The following is a 22,155-nucleotide window of genomic DNA, read 5'->3' as shown; positions in this document are numbered from 1 at the left end:
ACCTCTTACTCACCCTGTGCCTCCCTTATAGCAGAGCACATGAGGAAGGACGCTCACTAAATGTTTTTTAAACTCATGAACATATATTACGACTGTATCGCAGATTGACAAGACTTTGTTATTACTCCAGAAAATGCAGCTATATTGAATAATAAAAGCACTATGTGTAAACACAGAGCATGACTGACAGACAGTAACCTGTAGCTAATGCCGTCCTCCACGTTCAGTCACTTGTCTTACTTTTGTCCGGGGTGGGAAGAGGGTAGTGGTGGTTTATGAGTACTTAATCATCACAGAATTGGGGGTTCTTAAAACTAACCAGGGCCGGGCGCGGTGGCTCACGCCTGTAATCTCAGCACTTTGGGAGGCCGCAGCGGGTGGATCACGAGGTCAGGAGATCAAGATCATCCTGCCAATGTGGTGAAACCCCGTCTCTACTAAAAATACAAAAAAATTAGCCGAGCATAGTGGCAGGCGCCTGTAATCCCAGCTACTCAGGAGGCTGAGGCAGGAGAATTGCTTGAACCCAGGAGGCAGAGGCTGCAGTGAGCCAAGATTGCGCCACTGCACTCCAGCCTGGCGACAAAGCAAGACTCCGTCTCAAAAAAACAAAAAACAAAAAAAACTAAACAGGCCAGGCATGGTGGCTTATACTTGTAATCCCAGCACTTTGGGAGGCTGAGGTGAGCAGAGTGCTTGAGCCCCAGGAGTTCGAGACAGCCTGGGCAACATGGCAAAACCCTGTCTCTACACGTGTGTGTGTGTGTGTGTGTATTTTTTTTTTTTTTTTTTTTTTGAGACTGGGTCTCATTCTGCCACCCAGGCCAGAGTGCAGCGACATGATAACAGCTCACCGTAGCCTCGACCTCCCAAGCTCAAGAGATCCAAGATGTTTTGTATTTTTAGTAAAGACAGGGTTTCACCATGTTACCCAGGCTGGTCTCGAACCCCTGGTCTCAAGTGTTCCTCTTGCCTCTGCCTCCCAAAGTGCTGGAATTACAGGATTGAGCCACTGTATCCAACCTACAAAAAAACTTTTTAAAAAAATTAGCCAGGGCTGGGTGCAGTGGCTTGCACCTATAATCCCAAGCACTTTGGGAGGCCGAGGCTGGTAAATCACTTGAGGCCAGGAGTTCAAGACCAGCCTGGCCAACATGGCAAAACCCCATCTCTACCAAAAAAAATACAAACATTAGCCAGGCATAGTGGCACGTGCCTGTAGTCCCAGCTACTCAGGAGGCTAAGGCAGGAGAATCACTTGAACCCAGGAGGCGGAGGCTGCAGTGAGCTGAGATCGTGCCACTGCATTCCAGCCCAGGAAACAGAGCTAGACTCTCTCTCAAAAAAAAAAAAAAAAAAGACTAAACACAAATATCCAGTGGAGACATTTCCTGCCTAAAACCGTACAGGAATAGACAAGACGGCAGAGGTGGGGCTAACTAAACTTCCCTCCTTATAAGCCAAAAAGTGGCTCCCAGTACCTGTGAAGGTATTATCCCTCTCCCCAGGGGAAGATGCCAACAAGATGAGAAGGAAACTCCAGTTTCTAGAAACTTCCATTTTCACCTGTGTCTGAAAGAGGAACAAGATGCAAACCATCTAGAAGAGAAAGGAAAAAGACCTGTAGCTGGCTTCCAGTGTTTCAGCACTCTGAGTTTGTTAGGGCTAAGGAAAGGAAAATAGGGCGTGATTAGTATTATGAAGGAGGCCGGAGTGTTGTACTAAAATATCTTCCCTGAGCACCTTCCTGAAACAGTTCCTGAATTGACACCTCAGTGCAAAATGCTACTTTCACTGAGAGAAAAAAAGACAAAAACCTGGAAATGCTTTAAAAAAAAAATCTGTTGTCTGTGTTTCAGGAAGTTTCTACTGATTCTAAATTTCACCTCTGATAGAACCCTGGTGGTCTGGTGATATTACTTCCTAATTCTGGGACCTCCACCCTAGGAAACCCACCTCTCACTGAAACAAGTGGATGTCTTTGTGGTTGCTGCCATGGGATTTAAGAGTCTTTTTTCTTTTTTCTTTTTTTTTTTTTTTATATGGAGTCTTGCTCTGTCACCCAAGCTGGAGTGCGGTGGTGTGATCTCAGCTCTCTGCAACCCCCACCTCCTGGGTTCAAGCGATTCTCCTGCCTCAGCCTCCCAAGTAGCTGGGATTACAGGCATGCACCACCATGCCCAGCTAATTTCTGTATTTTCAGTAGAGACGGAGTTTCACTATGTTGGCCAGGATGGTCTTGATCTCCTGACCTTAAGTGATCCTCCTGCCTCGGCCTCCCAAAGGGCTGGGATTACAGGCGTGAGCCACCACGCCCAGCCTAAGAGTCCATTTGAAGCATTTTTATTCTAAGAAAATTTATTTCCATATGTAGTTGGGATGAAAAGTCTATGAAATCCATTCAGAACAAAGGTGCTTTCAACTGTACTGTTTGAAGTTACAGTTTTGTTTCTTCCCTTATCCTGTGCTATCTTAAGCCATATGTTGTTGTAAATTAACACGAAAGAGGGCATTTAAAACAAATGGTTTATGTGAATAGCATTAATCCCGTCAAGACTAGTTTGTGACAAGAGCTAAAGATTGCACTCTTGCCTTTTAAGCTCAACCAAGTTAAACATCTGAACTATTTCTGCTGTCTCTTAAATATTAAGATGTAACACGTTTCTGATGTTTGTTGACATTTGTTGTACTTTTGATGAACAATTAGCCTGCAAGAATATTAACAGGAAATTCCATTCATGAGATAAGCAGCTGTTTGTGCACAGCTTCAGCCAGATCATGGGACCAAAAATCTTCTTTATGCAACTACTGTTTGTTGAATAGTCAGCATTCCTTGCACGTTCAAAAGGAAATGCTTTGGAAATAACTTTTATGGCTAATTTTGACTTTTATATTTTCGTAAGGAGAAAATAACTTTCATGGTTAATGTTGACTCTTATACTTGCAGGTAGTAAAATAATGTCCTTTATCACCATGTAAATTTCAAACAGTAGTCATTGACAAATCCCTAGTAATTTCCAAATTGTAATACAGAATCCTAAGGCTGGTGTTAAGATCCCTGAGTCCACGTCATATCATAATGCATGATTATTTTATTGAAATAAAAACCTACAATTGTATGAAACACTCTCTCTCTCTCTTTTTTTTTTTTTTTTAAGACAGATTCTTGCTCTGTCACCCAGGCTGGAGTACAGTGGCACAAACATGGCTCACTGCAGCCTCAACTTCCCAGGCTCAAGTGACCCTTCTGCCTCAGCTTCCAGTAGTTGGGACCATAGACACGCACCACCACACTCAGCTAATTTTTAAAATCTTTTGTATGGACAGGGTCTTGCCATGTTGCCCAGGCTGGTCTTGAACTCCTGGGCTCAAGCAATCCTGCCTCTTTGGCCTCCCAAAGTGCTGGGATTACAGGCATGAGCCACAGAGTCTAGCCAAGAACACTCTCTAATTCAAAAATGTTTCTTAGGCCAGGTGCGGTGGCTCACACCTATAATCCCAGCGCTTTGGGACCGAGGTGGGTGGATCACCTGAGGTCAGGAGTTTGAGAGCAGCCTGGCCAACATGGGGAAACCCCATCTCTACTAAAAATATAAAAATCAGCCAGGCATGGTGGCACACGCCTGTAGTCCCAGCTACTCAGGAGGCTGAGGCAGGAGAATCGCTTGACGCCGGGAGGTGGAAATTGCAGTGAGCTGTGAGCTGAGATCTCACCACTGCACTACAGCCTGGGCAACAGATCAAGACTCTATCTCAGGAAAAAAAAAAAAAAAAGTTTATCTTCCATTTTTTGAGCTGTTAAAACATTTCATGTAATATTCACATAGCAACATGTATTTAGTATCCACTAAATTACTGGGGATACAACTCCAAAGGCATTTGGAGAGAGGAAAAAGACTGACAAATAACTAGGTAGATAATTTTGCCATCATAGAAATGATGGCAGGTCTCTAGAAGCACTAAGAAGACAAAATTGTTTTTCATGGAGGGGTGTCTTATCAAAGATTCACTCAAAATTCATCAATCATCAGTCACCAAGTCCTGTAGAATTTACCTCCTAAATACCATCCCCTTTGCCTCTTCCTCTTTATCTCACTGTCCCGACTGCCCCCTCTCCTCTCATCTGCAAAAACCTATCCGCTTCTATCTAGCCTGCCTGCTTCTCATCTCTCTGATACACCACTAAAGTCCAAACTTTTTGGGTCATGTGGTCCTATCAGTAAAAGATTTCTGACCAGGCATCCCCAGTATGACACTTATTTATCACCTCTACATGTGTACTGCTTGCTCTCAGTCATGTATAAGTATCAGTAAAGCTTAGTGTCTTCTTTATTTTTTTTCAGATTAAAGAATACATCTGTATCCAATTTTCTTGCATACTTTTAGGGGTACAGGCCTCCCCTGTAACATGAGAGACCACTGCTCAAAAGGGCTACAAGAGAAAAGTTTCTGAAATGGTATCAACTCATAATTAAGACTCTCCCTATAGTCTTTCACTTTGACTTTAAAATAAGCTCAAGGCCCTTCTGGGTTTCCTTTTTTGCCCATGATATTCTCAGACCTGGCTATAGAGCTAAACAGGGGTCTGCTCAGATGAACAGATGCACCTCTCCATCCTCACCCCTCATCCTTTTTCGTGCATATCCAGGCCTTTGCTGGAGTCCCACTGACCTCTCAGCAGGGAAGGAGTTAAGATAGAACAGGCACTGCCCACTAACAGCAGTTCTTGACTGCCGTGTGCCAAGTGGTTTTCCAATAGAGAGCACCCCTGAGGTTTAATTGGCCAAAGTCTGAACTACAATTTTTCAGGAGGATTAAGAAATGTCCCTTTTAAAGCCCATTTCCAGGAGTGTGAGGTGATTATATGACAGATAGGAAACGAGCCTAGGCATCTTTTACCGGCTCCAACTGGCTAGAATAATCTACCATAAATCCAAAAGGTAATTCCAATATGCATCCCATCACCCAAACTATTCCACATCATTTACATGAAATCATGTAAATCATGACATCATGGTTTCTCCCCAGTTCATAAATCAGCTCTGCCTTCTATAGTCAGTCAAGTTCCCCATGAATGCTATCACCACCAACCCTGCTTTCCACATAGCAAATCTGACATTTAAACTGAATTTCTCCCTCTCCTTCATGCTCACATCTATTTACCAACACTTCCTCAACCCCGCCTCAGAGAAGTCTTTGAAATCCATCTTTCCTCCTCTGACACTCATTAGTCTAGGCCTTCAGCATGTCTTGCTTGAGGAATTACAATCATCTCCTACTTTGTCCACCAACCTCCAGGTTCTCTGTTTTAGCTCAGTTGCCTAATTATCTTCTTAAACAAAAGTTTAGCTGATATCCATATGCCTCTCTTAGTAAAAACATTTGAGCACACACCTCTAAAATGGGATTATTTAAAAATTATAAACATGCATTACTTTGCTAATATATTTTGCATATTGTAAAATTATATATATACAAATATAAATTTAAAAGTGTGGCATGGGCCAGGAGCGGTGGCTCATGCCTGTAATCCCAGCGTTTTGGGAGGTCGAGGTGGGCGGAACACGAGGTCAGGAGATCAAGACCATCCTGGCTAACATGGTGAAACCCCATCTCTACTAAAAATACAAAAAATTAGCCAGGCATGGTGGCATGTGCCTGTAGTCCCAGCTACTTGGGAGGCTGAGGCAAGAGAATGGTGTGAACCCAGGAGGGAGAGCTTGCAGTGAGCCGAGATCGTGCCACTGCACTCCAGCCTGGACGACAGAGCGAGACTCCGTCTCAAAAAACAAAAACAAAAAAAAGTGTGTCATGATCTCTTGTGTCATTGAGGAGGGATAATGAAACTGTTGTATGTCCTGATTATAGTGATGTTATTATAATAGGTTGCAATAACTTATATGTTTGTGTTAAAATCCAGAAAACTATACACCAATTAAAAAAAACTCAATTTTACTGCAGATAAATTTAAAAACTAAATTTTAATGAAAGTATGAGATAAAATTCAAGTAGTTGTAATATATTTGCCCATTCCCAACTGGATTACCTTTTGCATCTTTTGAGAAGACACAGCCCATTTGGGATCACTGGATCACAGGATTAAATTCAAACTCCTCAGACTGGCATTTTTGACTGCTATTGTAAAAGAAGTAGCAAAAATTCCTCAAATCATTAAAGGCTTTTTCACCTATTTTGTCATGACTCTACTTCTAGTTACATGGTGTTATGGAAATATTGATAGTGAAAATAAATCATAGTATGTATAACTGTTATAGAAGAAGGCTATTTGTGTTACTCTTCTAGAGCATGTAATTGATCTACATTTGCTTTTGTGACCTGCCCAACATAATGACAGAGAAAGGCATGAGCTGATGGTGATAAGATTCAGGGAAGAAATATCTACAATGCTAAGTAAAAATCACCTATCAGGCTGGGCGCCTGTAATCCCAGCACTTTGGGAGGCCGAGGCGGGTGGGTCAAGAGGTCAAGAGATCAAGACCATCCTGGCCAACATGGTGAAACCCCATCTCTACTAAAAATATAAAAATTTCCTGTAGTCTCAGCTACTCAGGAGGCTGAGGCAGGAGAATTGTTTGAACCCAGGAGGCGGAGGTTGCAGTGAGCCGAGATCACACCCCTGCACTCCAGCCTGGGCTACAGAGCGAGACTCCGTCTCAAAAAAAAAAAAAAAAAATCACTGATCAAAGCAAAGGAACCAGAACACTAAGAACATAGAGGAGGAGAAGCTTCACAAAAGGAAGTTCAGGAGGGGAGAATGGGATGGTTCCTGTCCCAGATAAAGTATCATTCTGTGTCAACCACTTGAAAACTCTGAGCAAACTACTTGACCCCAAAGTGGAGAAAAGCCAGAAAACTTCACTCTTCTAATTTCATCAAGGCAGGCCCATATGATCTGCCTATTTACTAAGGTAAGGACAACTTGTGAAAGATGTTGAATGGGCAACTTATAAATAAACTTACAGGTGTCTCCTGGGTAGCATACCCTTCAAGATTATCTGATTCTACAAGGGCCTGCAGTTTTCATTGTCTTTGAGCTATTTTACAACTCTCTACGTTGTAGAAAACTAAAGATAATGCAAATGATTCTTGTTCACAGAAATGCAAATGAATTTTTTTCACTGGAATACAACCAATAATACTGCCATATGAACATTGACCAGTTTTGCATCCATTTTTAAGATTCATTTTAGCATTCCTGATTGCCTAAATATGTGTGTGTTATTTGAATTTTCCTTTGAATCAGTTGTAACATCTTACTAGTTATCTTATTAATTAGTGAGTTAAATAAAAGCTTTTTTTTTTTTTTTTTTTTTTTTTGAGATAGAGTCTCGCTCTGTCGCCCAAGCTGGAGTGCAGTGGCGCAATCTCCACTCACTGCAAGCTCCGTCTCCCGGGTTCACGCCATTCTCCTCCCTCAGCCTCCCGAGTAGCTGGGACTACAGGTGCCCGCCACTGCGCCCAGCTAATTTTTTGTATTTTTAGTAGAGATGGGGTTTCACCGTGTTAGCCAGGATGATCTCGATCTCCTGACCTCGGGATCCGCCCTCCTCAGCCTCCCAAAGTGCAAATAAAAGCTTTTACACATGTTCATTTTCATGAAAATCATGATTTTGCCTTTTTAATAAAAATGTATCCTTTAGATACGTTTTTTTCTTTAGATATGTTCCTTAGAAACCAGGAATCCAGGAAAACCTGTGAGACTTACATGTCCTCTTGATAAGCAAGCAAAGAACCCAAAGGAATTTCCCTCCCATTATCCTTCTGTTTCGATGTAATAGAGCTGCTGCGGTTTTGCTGCAGAACGGCTTAAACTTCTTTTGAAGATGTCAGCTGCCTCTGCCTTTTGCAGAAAATTCTGTTAAAGATGAAACAAATAAAAACTCTAATTGAAGCTTTGCCATTCAAACCTACACTGGCTATCAGAAATTTAGCCACAGCCTCTTTCTTCCCTTTACTTCCCAGTCTTCTACCGCTAGGACTGTGCGCTCCAGCCATTTGTTCTTCATCCCCTTACACTACTCCCTCCACATAGAATGGGTGAGGGTGGGGGTCCTCCTTCCTTCTCATGCTTCAAGATCCTGTGAAAGAGTCACCTCCTCATGTGACAAGGCTCAAACATTTGCAGAAATGGCTACAGGACGTTCACGTCTTATCCTAAATTTCCACAGAATTTGTACAAATCTTTTTGTTTATGTTGCTTAGATGCAAACATTTCATGGCTTTGCATGAGTATCTAGTTCAGAAAGCTCATTTTTCCTAGCTAGCTCTAGCATTTCACCTTGGGGATGAAACTATGTATAAGGGGCAGAAGATGAGGTCTTAAGGATGGAATTTGGAAGCAAACTACCAAAATAGAGTTCAGCAGCTTTGCTTAATTAATAAAAGAGAATTCGATGGATGGAATGAGGGAGGTAAGGGAAAGCGGAGAATGGAGGAAAAAGAGGAGAGAAGGAAAAGGAGCAGGAACAGGGAGTGCAGAAAGAGTCCTCATCACAATAGTGGTGGAGGCCAGGCACGGCTCATGCCTGTAATCCCAGCACTTTGGGGGGCCGAGGCAGGTGGATCGCCTGAGGTCAGGAGTTCAAGACCAGCCTTGGGCAACATGGTGAAACCCTGTCTCTATTAAAAATACAAAAATGAGCCAGGCACAGTGCCATGCTCCTGTAGTACCAGCTACTCAGGAGGCTGAGGCACAAGAATCACTTGAACCCAGGAGGTGGAGGTTGCAGTGAGCCAAGATCACGCCACTGCACTGGAGCCTGGGTGACACAGAGAGACTCTGTCTCAAAAAAAAAAAAAAAAATAGAATGAAATTAGAGTTGGTGGAAACCCCCAAGTAACAGTTTGAAGTATAGGGGAATCTGTTATTCAAGTTTATTGATCTATGGTTCTGCAGTACGCCTTCCTTGTCATCAAATTGCCAGCAAAACTTTACCACAGAGAGCTGCATCATGTGCATTGTATTTTCATGGAAAGAGCAAACAGTCCAGGGTTGTGTCCCACATTTGTGTTGACTCCATGGGAAAAAGGAAGGAACAGCTGCAGGACAGAGAGTGGAGAACAAAAATTCAGCAGAAGCTGGAAGCAGAAAACAGAGGTGACTGGGAATGTAATAGGAATATCCAGAAATTTTGGCAAACTCATTGAACTTTCACTGTCTGATGGACAAGGAGTTTGAGCACATATGATTTAGATCTAAGAAGAGAGTGGCAGATAGCCCAGTGGACATCTGGTTGCCTCAGATATGTGATCCCGCTATATCTGGATGAGATTCTGGACTACGAACTCCTCAGAAACAGGAGGCAGAAGATATTCATTTCTCCTAGCAAAGCAAAGTGCTTGCCTTATAATGGGTGATGAAAAAATATTAACGGATCACTTAACAAACTTTAATTAATTAATAAGTAGTGAAATGTCATTTATTCTAGTTGGTAACCTAATATTCTGTTTTTAGCCTAAGCTATTTATTATCTAGAGGCACTTGGGCTTCTTATGTTTATTATATAATATTATTTTATTTATATTATTATAGTTATTTTTATTTTTTCTGGGATTAAAATACTTATTATTCTTTCATAGTATCAAGTAATGTGTCAACCCCTTGAGGTTGTCATTGTTCTTAAGTGTTCTTAAGCCACATTGAGTAGGGCCATAATGACCCAAAAAAGTTCAAGTTCACTGGAGGCTACAATATGACCAGTCCCACAGGGACTGTTATGGGCTGAATTATGTCCCACTCATCACAATTCATATATTGTAGCCCTAACCTGCAGTGCCTCAGATTATAACTATATTTGGAGATAGGGCCTTGATATGGTTTGGCTGTGTCTCCACCCAAATCTGACGTTGAATTGTGATCCCTAGTGTTAGAGGTGGGCCTGGTGGGAGGTGATTGGATTATGTGGGTGGTTTCTAATGGTTTAGCACCATCCCCCCAGTGCTGTCTCATGACAGAGTTCACAGGAGATATAGTTGCTTGAAAGTGTGTAACACCTCTCCCTTCACCCTCCCTCTCTCCCGCCAGCCATGTGAAGACGTGCCTGCCTCCCTGTCACCTTCCACCATAATTGTAAGCTTCCTGAGGCCTCCCCAGCCATGCCTGCTGTATAGCCTTCAGAACAGTGAGTCAATTAAACTTCTTTTTATAAGTTACCCAGTCTCAGGTAGTTCTTAATGGCAACGTGAGAACAGAACAGACTAGTACAGGCCTTTAAAAAAGTAATTAGGCTGGGTGTGGTGGCTCACGCCTGTAATCCCAACACTTTGGGAGGCTGAGGCAGGCAGATCACGAGGTCAGGAGATCGAGACCATCCTGGCCAACAGGGTGAAACCCCGTCTCTACTAAAAATACAAAAAAAATTAGCCAGGTGTGGTGGTGCATGCCCGTAGTCCCAGCTACTTGGGAGGCTGAGGCAGGGGAATAGCTTGAACCTGGGAGGTGGAGGTTGCAGTGAGCCGAGATCGCACCACTGCACTCCAGCCTGGAGCCAGAGCAAGACTCTGTCTCAAAAACAAAAAAGAAAAAAAGAAGTAATTAAAGTAAAATGAAGTCTTATATTGGGCTCTAATCTGACATGCCTGGTGTTTGTATAAGAAAAGAATATCAGGACACAGACACAGAAGACCATGTGAGGACATAGAGGAAATGTAATGATCTGTAAGTCAAAGAGCAGTTTCAGAAGAAACCGAACCTGCCAACACCTTAATCTTGGACTTTCAGCCTCCATAACTGTGAGAAATAGATTTTTATTGCTTAAGCCACACAGTTTGTGGTTTTTGGTTACGGCAACCCTAGTAAACTAATATAGCGACCATATTTTCCAAACTAGAAATTGAGACATGTGGCTTGACAAGTATAAGTGATTTATAGACTCAATTGACTGGAATACCCTATATTAGAAACCCAGCCATACCTAATTCATAGTTAATTCACAAACTTACTTCCAAACAGGACTTCACTTAATCCTAGAAAAATACTGTTACTCAACTCTTTATAAACTCTTAGGAAATGGGGTTCTATTCCTATCCCTGAAAATATACCAAATCCCAAGTTCTGAAACTGAAATTTTAACACCATGCATCTTTTTTTGGGCCTTTTAAAATCAAACTAAATACAATTTAGAGAGAACTAAGGGCAGAAATCCATGGACTTTTCATTCTTTTTTTTTTTTTTTGAGACGGAGTCTTACTCTGTTGCCAGGCTGGAGTGCAGTGGCCCGATCTTGGCTCACTGCAATCTCTGCCTCCCGGGTTCAAGTGATTCTCCTGCCTCAGCCTCCTGAGTAGCTAGGATTACAGGCACATGCCACCACACCCAGCTAATTTTTGTATTTTTAGTAGAGACAGGGTTTTACCATGTTGGCCAGGATGGTCTCGATCTCTTGATCTCATGATCCACCCGCCTCGGCCTCCCAAAGTGCTGGGATTACAGGCGTGAGCCACCACGCTCGGCCCGGACTTTTCATTCCTAACATGTAAGTGTAGGTTAAATTCTTGTAAGAGCACACTGTTCTATTTTTAGAAGAGAAGAAATCTGAGAATCTAGCATGCCTTCAGGAAGACAAGACCTTTAAGAAGAGTAGCACAGGCCGGCATTCACATCCTCAGGCCAACCACCTACATAATTGGAAAACACCTAGGGGTGGGGACAGAGAGGAATGATTTTAAACTAAATATTTTGTCAGGGCACAGTGGCTTATGCCTGTAATCCCAGCATTCAGAGAGGCTGAAGCTGGAGGATTGCTCGAGCCCAGAAGCTCAAGGCCAGCCTAGGCAACATAGTGACATCCTATCTCTACAAAAAATGAAATTAAAAAATTATCCGGGCATGGTGGTGCATGCCTGTAGTCCCAGCTACTCAGAAGGCTGAAGCAAGAGGCTCCACTGAGCCGCAGGAATTCACGGTTACAGTGAGCTATGAGTGTGCCATGGTACTCTATCCTGGTCAGCAGAGCAAGATCCTGTCAAACACACACACACAAAACCCTAAATCTTCTTTAAGATCTAAATCCAAAAATGAGGCGGGTGTGGTGGCTCACACCTGTAATCCCAGCACTTTGGGAGGCTGAGGTGGGTGGATCACTTAACATCAGGAGTTCAAGGCCAGCCTGGCAAACATGGTGAAACCCCATCTCTACTAAAAATACAAAAATTAGCGGGGCGTGGTGGCCCGTGCCTGTAATCCCAGCTACTCGGGAAGCTGAGGCAGGAGAATCGCTTGAACTCAGGAGGCAGAGATTGCAGTGAGCCAAGATCGCGCCACCGCACTCTAGCCTGGGCGACAGAGCGAGACTTCATCTCAAAAAAAAAAAAAAAAAGAAACTGGCCATAGTTGTTGCTACAGGGCATGTTAACTGCCATGCCTGTTTTTTCCCTCAGAGCTGCAATAAGAAAAAATCAAAGCTCTCATTTATTAACGTGCACTACAAAAATACTAACATGTATATATTTAAACTCCCAGGGGGAATTCAAAGAAAATGATGAAACGTGTGGAATCCTCATCAAATGCAAGCCAGGTGTGAATTTTTTTTGTCTTTTACCAGAAAACTTCAGACTCACAGACTTTATATTATAACTAAGTGTTTCGAGTTTCTCCACAGGTGAGAGAAACACAGCTAAGTTAAAAGAAAAATTAAATTATGAATGTTTCTGGAAGAAATACAATTATTTGACTCTGGGGTGAGATGACAAAGTAGAACCAAATTTTAAAATGGCTGAATTCACAAAAGGCAAAGAAGAAAAATTTTAAAAGCATAGCTAGAGAAAAATAAGTTTCATCTACTGTCCTTACAACACATGAAAAGAGAAAATCTTATACTAAATCTTTAAAACATGTTACCCAGAAAACCCCAGGTGTTCTCCGAGATGGGAAGGTAGGTAGCTCCTAGCCGCGTCTCCCCAGCAGCAACGTCGAAACAAAAAAAAGAGTGGAAGCCAAGCACAGCGGTTCATGGATTACACCTGTAATCCCAACACTTTGGGAGGCTGAAATAGGAGGATTGCTGGATCCCGGGAGTCGGAGACCAGCCTGAGCAACATCGTGAGACCTCATCTCTACAAAAAATACAAAAATTAGCCGGGCATGGTGGCACATGCTTATAGTCCCAACCGTCGGGAGGCTGAGGTATGAGGTCACCAGAACCCAGGCAGTCAAGGCTATAGTGAGCCTTGATAGTGCCACTGCATTCCAGCCTGGGTGACAGAGTGAGACCCTGTCTCAAAAACAAGAAACAACAACAATAACAGCAAAACAACAACAAATAGAGGTTTCCAAGGCACAAAAATAAATAAATACATTTTCTCAAAGGAGAAAATAAGAAAAAACCCACTTGAATCCAAGGCACGAAGTGCACAGAAGCCTCATTTAAAATGCTCAACCTCTCTTCAGATTAAAACTGCCATCACAATAGGTGGCGCACAGAACAGCCTTGTAAAGGACAGGCTCCAGAGACAGACTCCATGTGCTTGAATCCTGCCTCCACTACGTATTAGCTGTATCATCTTGGGCAGGTGCTTTAATGTCTCTAGCATCAGTTTCCTTAGCTGTGAAATGAGAATTATTATAATTCCTACATACAAGGCTAAAATTAGCTGATATAGATAAGGCACTTAGAAAGGTGCCCAGCAAGGGGTGGCTCACGCCTGTAATCCCAGCACTTTGGGAGGCCAAGGCGGGTGGATCACAAGGTCAAGAGATCGAGACCATCCTGGCCAACATGGTGAAACCCCGTCTCTACTAAAAATAAAAAAATTAGCCAGGCATGATGGTGCACGCCTGTAGTCCCAGCTACTCAGGAGGCTGAGGCAGAAGAATTGCTTGAACCCGGGAGGCGGAGCTTGCAGTGAGCCAAGATTGCGCCACTGCATGCCAGCCTGGTGACAGAGTGAGACTCCATCTCAAAAAAACAAAAACAAAAACAAAAACAAAAAAAAGGTGCCAGGCACATGGTAAACTATATTCATGGGACTATATTCATGTTGACTGTTATTATTATTGTGATTTTGTTGAAGTCCACAAACTCCGTTTTCTTTCCTCTGTCCCCTCTGGCTAGGAAGGATGTGGAGGGCCCATAGTGGATCAAAGTACCATGTAAGATGCTGGTGATTTAAGATCAAAAGTCTCAATCCCTGGCCCTAATGAAGCTCTCAGCCTAGTGGGGACAAGCATATAAGCAAGTGACCCACTCAAGCTCTGGCAGTGATTGTCCCCATCCATGCATGGCAGGAAACAGTCCTGGGAGGAGATTTACTTGAGAGATCCTCACTGCCAACACCAGTCCCAACCCCAGGAAGAAATGAAGGAGCCTCCACTCCCTTCTCAGTGGCCAATTGTGTTTTGATCATTTTTGTTTAAACAGTCGGCTTACATCCTTCCCACTCTTCCTCCTCTAGTGCTGTCTGCCACACTGAGCCAGCCTTTTCTTGCCATGCCTCTTGAACAATTTACCACCTAAGCACAGCACATAGGCTTCTCTCTGAAGCTCCTGCATCACACACAGAACCATCCTGATTCAGCATAGATCCCTCTCTTTGTCCCTCATTCCTCTTGAGTTATGTAGCATTTCCACACACATAGATTCCACATGTTACATTCTTAACCTTTTCATGCCTTCTTCCCCATTCCTATGATTCTTAAGAGCAAAGAAAGGAAAAACAGTCCAAAAAGCAGGGCCACAATATATGACTGTCTTCACTATGCATCATTTCGTGAACAAGGTCCTTAGAGTTGTGCAGTTCACAACCTGAACAACCCTATGCAGCAGCTCTGGCAGCAGGAGCTCTAATAGAATGTGTACGAGGTACACTGGGAGCACAGTAGATAGAGCAGTCAGTTGTAGGTGGGGAGGCCAGGGATAGCTGTACAAAACAAGTAGTCACTGACCTAAGATCGTGAACCACAGGTGGAGGTCCTCCATTCTTCCAAAGATCTAGGGAGGATGGCCAGTGGAGAGGCAGCTGCTTGGGAAAAGGCACAGAAGCATGAAACAGTCCAACATTCTGACATTATGAGACGAGCAAGGACTGGGAAGCATCTAGATCAAAGGGGATAAGGAAGGGGCAGCTGGAGGTGAAGCTGAAGACATAACCGTTTGGGGACATGCATGCTATGCCAATGAATCAGACAGTTTGGGGCGCCTATGCGAGGGCTGAGGCCTGGGGGGAAAGGGTTGCACAAGAACAGATTTCTGTTTTAGAAAGATTCCCCTAGCAGTGTAAATACGGGAGAAACTGGAGCCAGGCTGACCTGGGAGACCACTCAGACGCTCTCATCATAGTCCAAGAGCTAAAGATGAGTATCCATACTGATTTCTGTAGACATTCCAGAAACATTTAAAAAACACAAGAGATGGGGTAAGGCGACTTACTGGGATGGGAAGTAGCTCAAAGAGACCAGGGTAACCATCAGTGCCGTAGCTTTGGTAAGTGAGTACAGGATAGTACTTTTACCTGTTCTAAAGGCATACAGGAGGAGAAGTAAGTTTGGAGGAGAAATAATTGGTTGTCTATAACCATACCACTTTGAACACCTGCTTGATCTTGGAAGCTAAGCAGGGTCTAGCCTGGTCAGTACTTGGATGAGAGAAATAATAGGTTGAATTATAGGAGTCTTGAAAACATGCAAGTAAATATATTGAAGCACTAGTTGTTTATTTAGTGTCTGGAGTTCAAGAGCAAGATTTGTTCTTAAGGTAAGAGTCACAAGAGTAGCTAAGAGCACAATGAAAATGAAAAAAGGAGATAGTTACTATGAGCTACTTATTCTGGGGCATTTGTAAAGGAAAAATGACAAGATGTAAAGTTGAGGAAGGTATTTTTCTAATGAAACCTGAAATATTAATGGATGCAAGAAAGGAATAAGGCAAGAGGGAGAGAATGAAATATGAGAAAGATGTAATCATCAGTGTGAGATCAGGGAGGGGATATGGTTAAGAGCATAGTTGGGCTGGATGCAGTGATTCACGCCTGTAATCCCCACACTTTGGGAGGCTGAGGCAGGTTGATTGTTTGAGCCTAGGAGTTCAAGACCAACTTAGGTAACATGGCAAAACCCTGTCTCTACAAAAATACAAAAGTTAGCCAGGTGTGGTGGTATGCACCTGTAGTCCCAGCTACTCGGGGAGCTGAGATGGGAAGATTGCTTGAGCCCAGTACATCGAGGCTGCAGTGAGCTGCAATTACGCCCCTCCACTCCAGCCTGCGTGACAGAGTGAGACCCTGTCAAAAAAATATAAATAAATAAAAAATAAATTTAAAAAAAAGATCGTAGTCTTCACTCAGATCCCTGAAACTGCAAGTCTAGGTTAGAAAAAGAAGGCATTCACACCTAGGAACTTTTTTTCTCTAAAAAATAGAAAATAAATCATTGATTCATTAAGTCATTCTTTTGGTCACTATTTTCTGAGCACCTACAAAATACCCTGGCACAACAGGCACCATCCTTGTCCTCCTGGAACTTAAAAGCTGGGAGTGTGGCAGGTGTTAATCAAATGCCCATATAAGTAAATGCTAAATTGCAACTGTGATAGATGCTATGTCAAATTACATGGTTCAATAAGAGTTTATAGTAAGAAGAATTGGCCTACTCAGGTGTCAGCAAAGCCTTCCTCTCTGAATACGTTAATTCCCCTCACTATAAACTCTTTTTCAGCACAAGTCAAACCCTTATTGGCACAAGGAGAACTTAGCATTGATGAAGTGGCATGATTTCAATTCACAAGTTAGAGTCAACGAGAAGAGAAAGACAGGAAGAAGGCTTGGCATATGCAACGGCCCTGTGGAAGCAGGGAGTACTGGAAGTCCTTGGATCAAAAGATAGTGTGACCGGAGCAAAAGAGTGAGGTGGAGCGTGACAAAAGATGAACCTGGAGACATTAGTAGAACCAGACAAGGTAGGATCTTACAGGACATCCCATAAAAGCTCATCTTAATAGTAAAGTGCTAGGAAGTCATTGATGAGTTTTAAAAAGGGTAGGGAGCTGAGCTCACGTGATCACATTTGTATTTTATACATTTTCAGAAAGTTGACTTTAGCCGCAGCCTGGAGAATGGACCAGAGGAATCCAGAGGGGACAAAGTAGGCTAGTGAGGCTATTTTGGTAAACCCTGGAAAGAGATGACTATAGCTCAGAAAAGGTGACAGTGGTGAGAACTGAAAGAGAAGATAACTTCAAAAGATACTTAGAAAGATATTATTGAAATTCAGTAAGGGTAAGGTGAAGGAATATTGAGGCTGGTCCCCTACATTTAGGATCTGCCCCAAATTGGGTAGATTACTAGGATGAAGTACACTGGAGGTAGCCTGGATTTGGAAGGAAGATCATGCATTTACTTCTAGATATATTGATTTTAATGTGTCTTTGGGACATTCAAGAGTGGATATCAAGTAGACTGTTGGCCAGATAAGACTAGATCTCAAAGGAGAAGCCCAAATTATCGATATGAAGAGTAGGCATAGATAGGATAAGATTGTTTGTGGACAGAACATGGAGGAAAGGAGAGGTCCCAAGACAGACTCTTGAGGAGCTCAAAGAGTCAGTGGCTAGATAGAAGATGATGAAACTGCAAAAGGAAAGAAGAAATGACCAGGAAGGTCGGAAGAAAACTAAGATAGCTTTACGGTCAGAAAATAGGGGGCAAGAAAGTTCCAGAAAGAGGACATGTTCAAGAATGTTGCTAAGAAGAAAGATGAGAGTAGAAAAGTCCATTGGGTTGACATGGAAGAGTAATGGAGCCAGAAGTCACGCTGAGTCCAGCTGAAGAATGAGACAGTGAGTGTAGACAATTCTATCCAGATCCAGAGTGACTGAGTCATTGACTCTGAATAAAAGCAGTAAAATCAGGAAGGTGATTTGAGGAAGGGGCAAAAGTTCAGACTTGTAGCTGAGAGTTACTAAAGGAAGACCTGACCAAAAAGAATGCCAAATAAATAAATAAACCGAGGAGAGAGATTTCCATTAATTTTCATGGCACCAGTTTGCCTGGGTGGGCAATTCTTTCTAGTTATCATAGTCTGAATTTAGCTGGGAAACACCAAGTTGTGGTTAAAAAAAAAAAAAAAAAGGAAAAAATAAAAAACACAAGGAGACAATGAAGTTGAGTAGCCTGAGAGGAAGAGGTTCTAATTGTCTCTGAGATGCAGGCTCCATATGGATGGAATTGTCCCCAGGAGGCCGATAATTAGCTGCAAATAGATAAGTCAAGGGATTAGAGACCACGATAAAGACAAAAAGCATGTTTAGGGGAAGGCAGGTTAAGAAAGCTGAATTGACATGTGAAGTGGATGCTGTCAATGTGCCCTAAAATCTGCATGGCAGCCTCTACCTCTATGCCCTCTACTCTGGCCAGACTGTCACCTGCTTTTTGCCGGGGGTGGGGTGGGAGTTGGGGTTTTTTTGGTTTTTGGTTTTTTTTTTTTTGAGACAAAGTCTCGCTCTTGTTTCCCAGGCTGGAAGGCAATGGCACGATCTCGGCTCACTGCAACCTCTGCCTCCCAGGTTCAAACGATTCTCCTGTCTCAGCCTCCCAAGTAGCTGGGATTACAGGTGTCTGCCACTGAGCCCAGCTAATTTTTGTATTTTTAGTAGAAATAGGGTTTCACTATGTGGGCCAGGCTGGTCTTGAACTCCTGACCTCAGGCGATCCACCTGCCTCAGCCTCCCAAAGTGCTGAGATTACAGGCATGAGCTACCATGCCCGGCAACCTCCTTTTGTCTCAACTCCCTTCCAGGCCAGAAGTTCTGGGCACCGGATGCCCCCTAGAAGCAACCCCCAGCCAACACTTGTTAGGAATCAGTGACTGTCTAATGCAGCTCCTTGCCCTTCCCCCGGTAGGATGTTCTTGCTGCCTCCCAGAGTTCCCCAGTGGGGATGGTTCCAGTTGCCCATGGTGAGCACTTGCTTGCTATTGGACTCTTTATTAGCTCCTTTCCCTTCCTTGTCTCAGTCCTCCACCCCAACACTGGGATTAGCTCCCATAGAAACGACTTGTATTGGAGTCCTTCTTCAGGGTCTGTTTTTTGGGGGACTCCAGCCAAGACAGTGGGTGGTTGCTGCTGAAGTTTTCAGAGGTGAATCTGTTTGGGGCTAAAAAGAGTATTAAAAAGAGTGCAGGATGCTCAAGTGCAGGGGAGGTAAATGTTATTGGTTCTTTTTTTTTTTTTGAGACGGAGTCTAGCTCTGTCGCCCAGGCTGGAGTGCAGTGGTGTGACCTTGGCTCACTGCAAGCTCCGCCTCCCGGGTTCACGCCATTCTCTTGCCTCAGCCTCCCAAGTACCTGGGACTACAGGCGCCCACCACCATGCCTGGCTAAATTTTTGTATTTTCAGTAGAGACGGGGTTTCACCATGTTAGCCAGGATGGTCTCGATCTCCTGAACTTGTGATCCGCCCGCCTCGGCCTCCCAAAGTGCTGGGATTACAGGCGTGAGCCACTGCGCCTGGCTGGTAAATGTTATTGGTTCTAAGATAAAACAGCATTAGAGGCTGCTGTGTTTGGGATTGTCTACATGGATGTCAAATTGACCCCAGATGTCATAGGTGGTGACCTAGAGAAAGAGACCGTGAACCAACAAGGTGGTTCCACAGAGGTGCTGGGTAGATGAGGCAGATGACATGACCCAAAACAAAGAGGATTTTACACAAGGGATGTAAAGTAATGTCTAGGCACAGGAAGGGGGACCAAGGGCAATGTTGACTCCTCCTTCCAGATTTAGGATATGCAGGAGAAATAGCTGCCCCATAGGAATGGTTCTAAGTTTTTAAAAATAAACTGTCCCTATGGGAGGACAACTGACCAGTCTACAGTGGGTTGGAGATATAGGGAAAGACTTTACAATAAAAAGGACAGGAGGTTCTAGATGAACCAAACAGGACAACGTAGTAAAGGGGATGAGTTACGGGGAGAAAAGGCAACCAGGGATTGTGCATCTTGAGCAGTGCCTCGGAGTGAAAAGCTCCAACCTGCTTCTGATGCAGCTTCTGGTATGATGCTGAGAACCCAACACCCACAGTCACGCAGCCCAGGTGTCATGGAATTGGGGAAATTGAGTGGAGCAGTTGCTCTGGAGGCCAGGCAGCCATGAACCACTATTCCAGGCTGTCTCTGGCGTTAAGGGCTCCAAGGACTTTCCCCAAACAGGGGCCAACTTTATACTTACATCATGCAATACTTAAACTTAAAACAACTGATGCACAGCATACAGTTGTATGAAAATATACAAAGTAATTATCAATGCCCATAGTCTGGCAGCACTGCCTTTTTTAAAATCCAGGCCTCTTGTTTCTATCAAAATCTCTCTCTCTTCATTCTCCTCATCCTCCTCCTCCCTCTCCTCCCCTCCCGCCTTATCAAAGTAAACTGAATTAGTCTCCAGCAGGTGGACGTTAAAAGGATTGTTATTATCTGTGCAGTGTTCATTTTGAAAAGGAATCTGCTATGTAGCAACTTCTGAATTGGGTTCACTTTGTGCTCTTTGAGGCATCACAGAAGTCAGTGTAGAACAGTTTGAACTAATACTCTCCTGCCCAGAAACAGCCAAGCGTCCTGGAAAGACAACCCTGCAGTGCTCTGCAGATTCCCCCTCAGGAATGAAAGCTTCCTAGTCCATCCCCTACAAGGATTGAAAGGAGCCTCTTCACTCAAAGTCACAGACCCATCTCCAGATGCCTGCATTCCATAGCTGACCTCCGTGGGGGTCCGAGGCCACAGTGAGTCAGCTTTGCAAGACCATCCCGCCTTCAGAGCTCCTGAGGTCCTGGCTGAGGCCTTTATTAAGACTGTGCCACAGCTCAACGTCTCTCCCTTACTTCATCCTGCTCCTTCCCTTCTCCTTTATGATGTAAATCCCCAAAACACTCCCCAAGAAACATCCTTTATTTCATCATCACAGAGCTCTGAGGAGCTACAAACGGTGTCCCTGCCAAACAAGGATAATTTCAGGAAACCTGATCTGACGCTGCAACATTGGTTTATAAAAAATATCATACAGGCCGGGTGCGGTGGCTCACGCCTGTAATCCCAACACTTCGGGAGGCCGAGGCAGGAGGATTGCTTGAGCCCAGGAGTTCGAGACCAGCCTGCACAACATGGCAAAACCCTGTCTTTACAAAAAATTAGCCAGGTCTGATGGCACGTGTTTGTAGTCCCAGCTGCTCCGGGAGGCTGAGGTGGGAGGATTACCTGAACCCAGGAGTTCGAGGCTGCAGTGAGCTATGATCACACCACCACACTCCAGCCTGGGTGACAGTAAAACCCTGGCTCCAATATATATATATATATATATATATATGTATGTATATGCCAGACACGGTGGCTCACGCCTGTAATCCCAGCACTTTGGGAGGTCGAAGCAGGTGGATCACTTGAGGCCAGGAGTTTGAGACCAGCCTGGACAACATGGTAAAACACTGTCTCTACTAAAAATACAAAAATTAGCTGGGTGTGGTAGTGCACACCTGCAATCCCAGCTACTTGGGAGGCTGAGATAGGAGAATTGCTTGAACCCAGGAGTTGCAGTAAGCCGAGATTGCACCACTGCACTCCAGCCTGGGCGACAGAGTGAGACTCCGTCTCTAGAAAAAAAAAAAAAAAAAGAAAAGAAAATACCAATTTACTAGGTATTGAAGGAGGAAGGGAAAAGAGCTTGTGCTAACTCATTTGACCTTGGAATTGAATCCTCACCTTATGTTTTCTCCAGGGAAGACATATTCTGAAGAATACCAAGATAAAGTATAACAAGAGCTCATCAGCCCAGGATTTGGGTGACATAGATTCTGGCTTCCATTCTGATGTTAGCTGGAATACACAACGTTCTCTTCATCTACATCCACTTTTAACTTCTCCAAGGACTTCTCTGTGAGAACTGCCAACTCATAGGGTAGCCCTGGCTGCCATTTTTGGAGCCCATTTCATGTTCTGACATCTGGAATTCAGCAGTTGTGCCTGCTCTTTCTCAGAAATAGAACTATCATCGCAAAGAAAGCTATGTTGGTGGGAAATTTTAAAAGATGGTTTTAACTATAAATTCCACCCTTAAAATTTTTTAATCACAGATAACTTTCAAATATAAATACAAGTAGTCTCCAGTTTTTAAACTAAGTGTATCATATGTGTAATTCATAATTCATTACTGGCCAT

General features: G+C 43.5%; 1 long non-coding RNA gene across 2 annotated transcripts; it reads right to left on the bottom strand.

The window, feature by feature from the left end:
* Positions 1-1,503: 1,503 nt before the first annotated feature.
* Positions 1,504-21,013, bottom strand: LOC129036727 (uncharacterized). Of its 2 annotated transcripts, none has more exons than XR_008502633.2 (3): positions 20,672-21,013; positions 7,727-7,876; positions 1,504-1,599 (listed from the first exon to the last, which is right to left on the bottom strand). It is a non-coding gene; the product is annotated as an uncharacterized LOC129036727 (long non-coding RNA). The 2 variants fall into 2 exon arrangements; XR_008502634.2 differs by having other exon boundaries at positions 20,704-21,013.
* Positions 21,014-22,155: the final 1,142 nt, after the last annotated feature.

Source organism: Pongo pygmaeus, chromosome 4 (assembly GCF_028885625.2).
Source record: "Pongo pygmaeus isolate AG05252 chromosome 4, NHGRI_mPonPyg2-v2.0_pri, whole genome shotgun sequence".
Taxonomy (NCBI): domain Eukaryota; kingdom Metazoa; phylum Chordata; class Mammalia; order Primates; family Hominidae; genus Pongo; species Pongo pygmaeus.
Note: the sequence above shows the minus strand (reverse complement) of the source record. Positions and strands in the feature narration are given on the sequence as shown.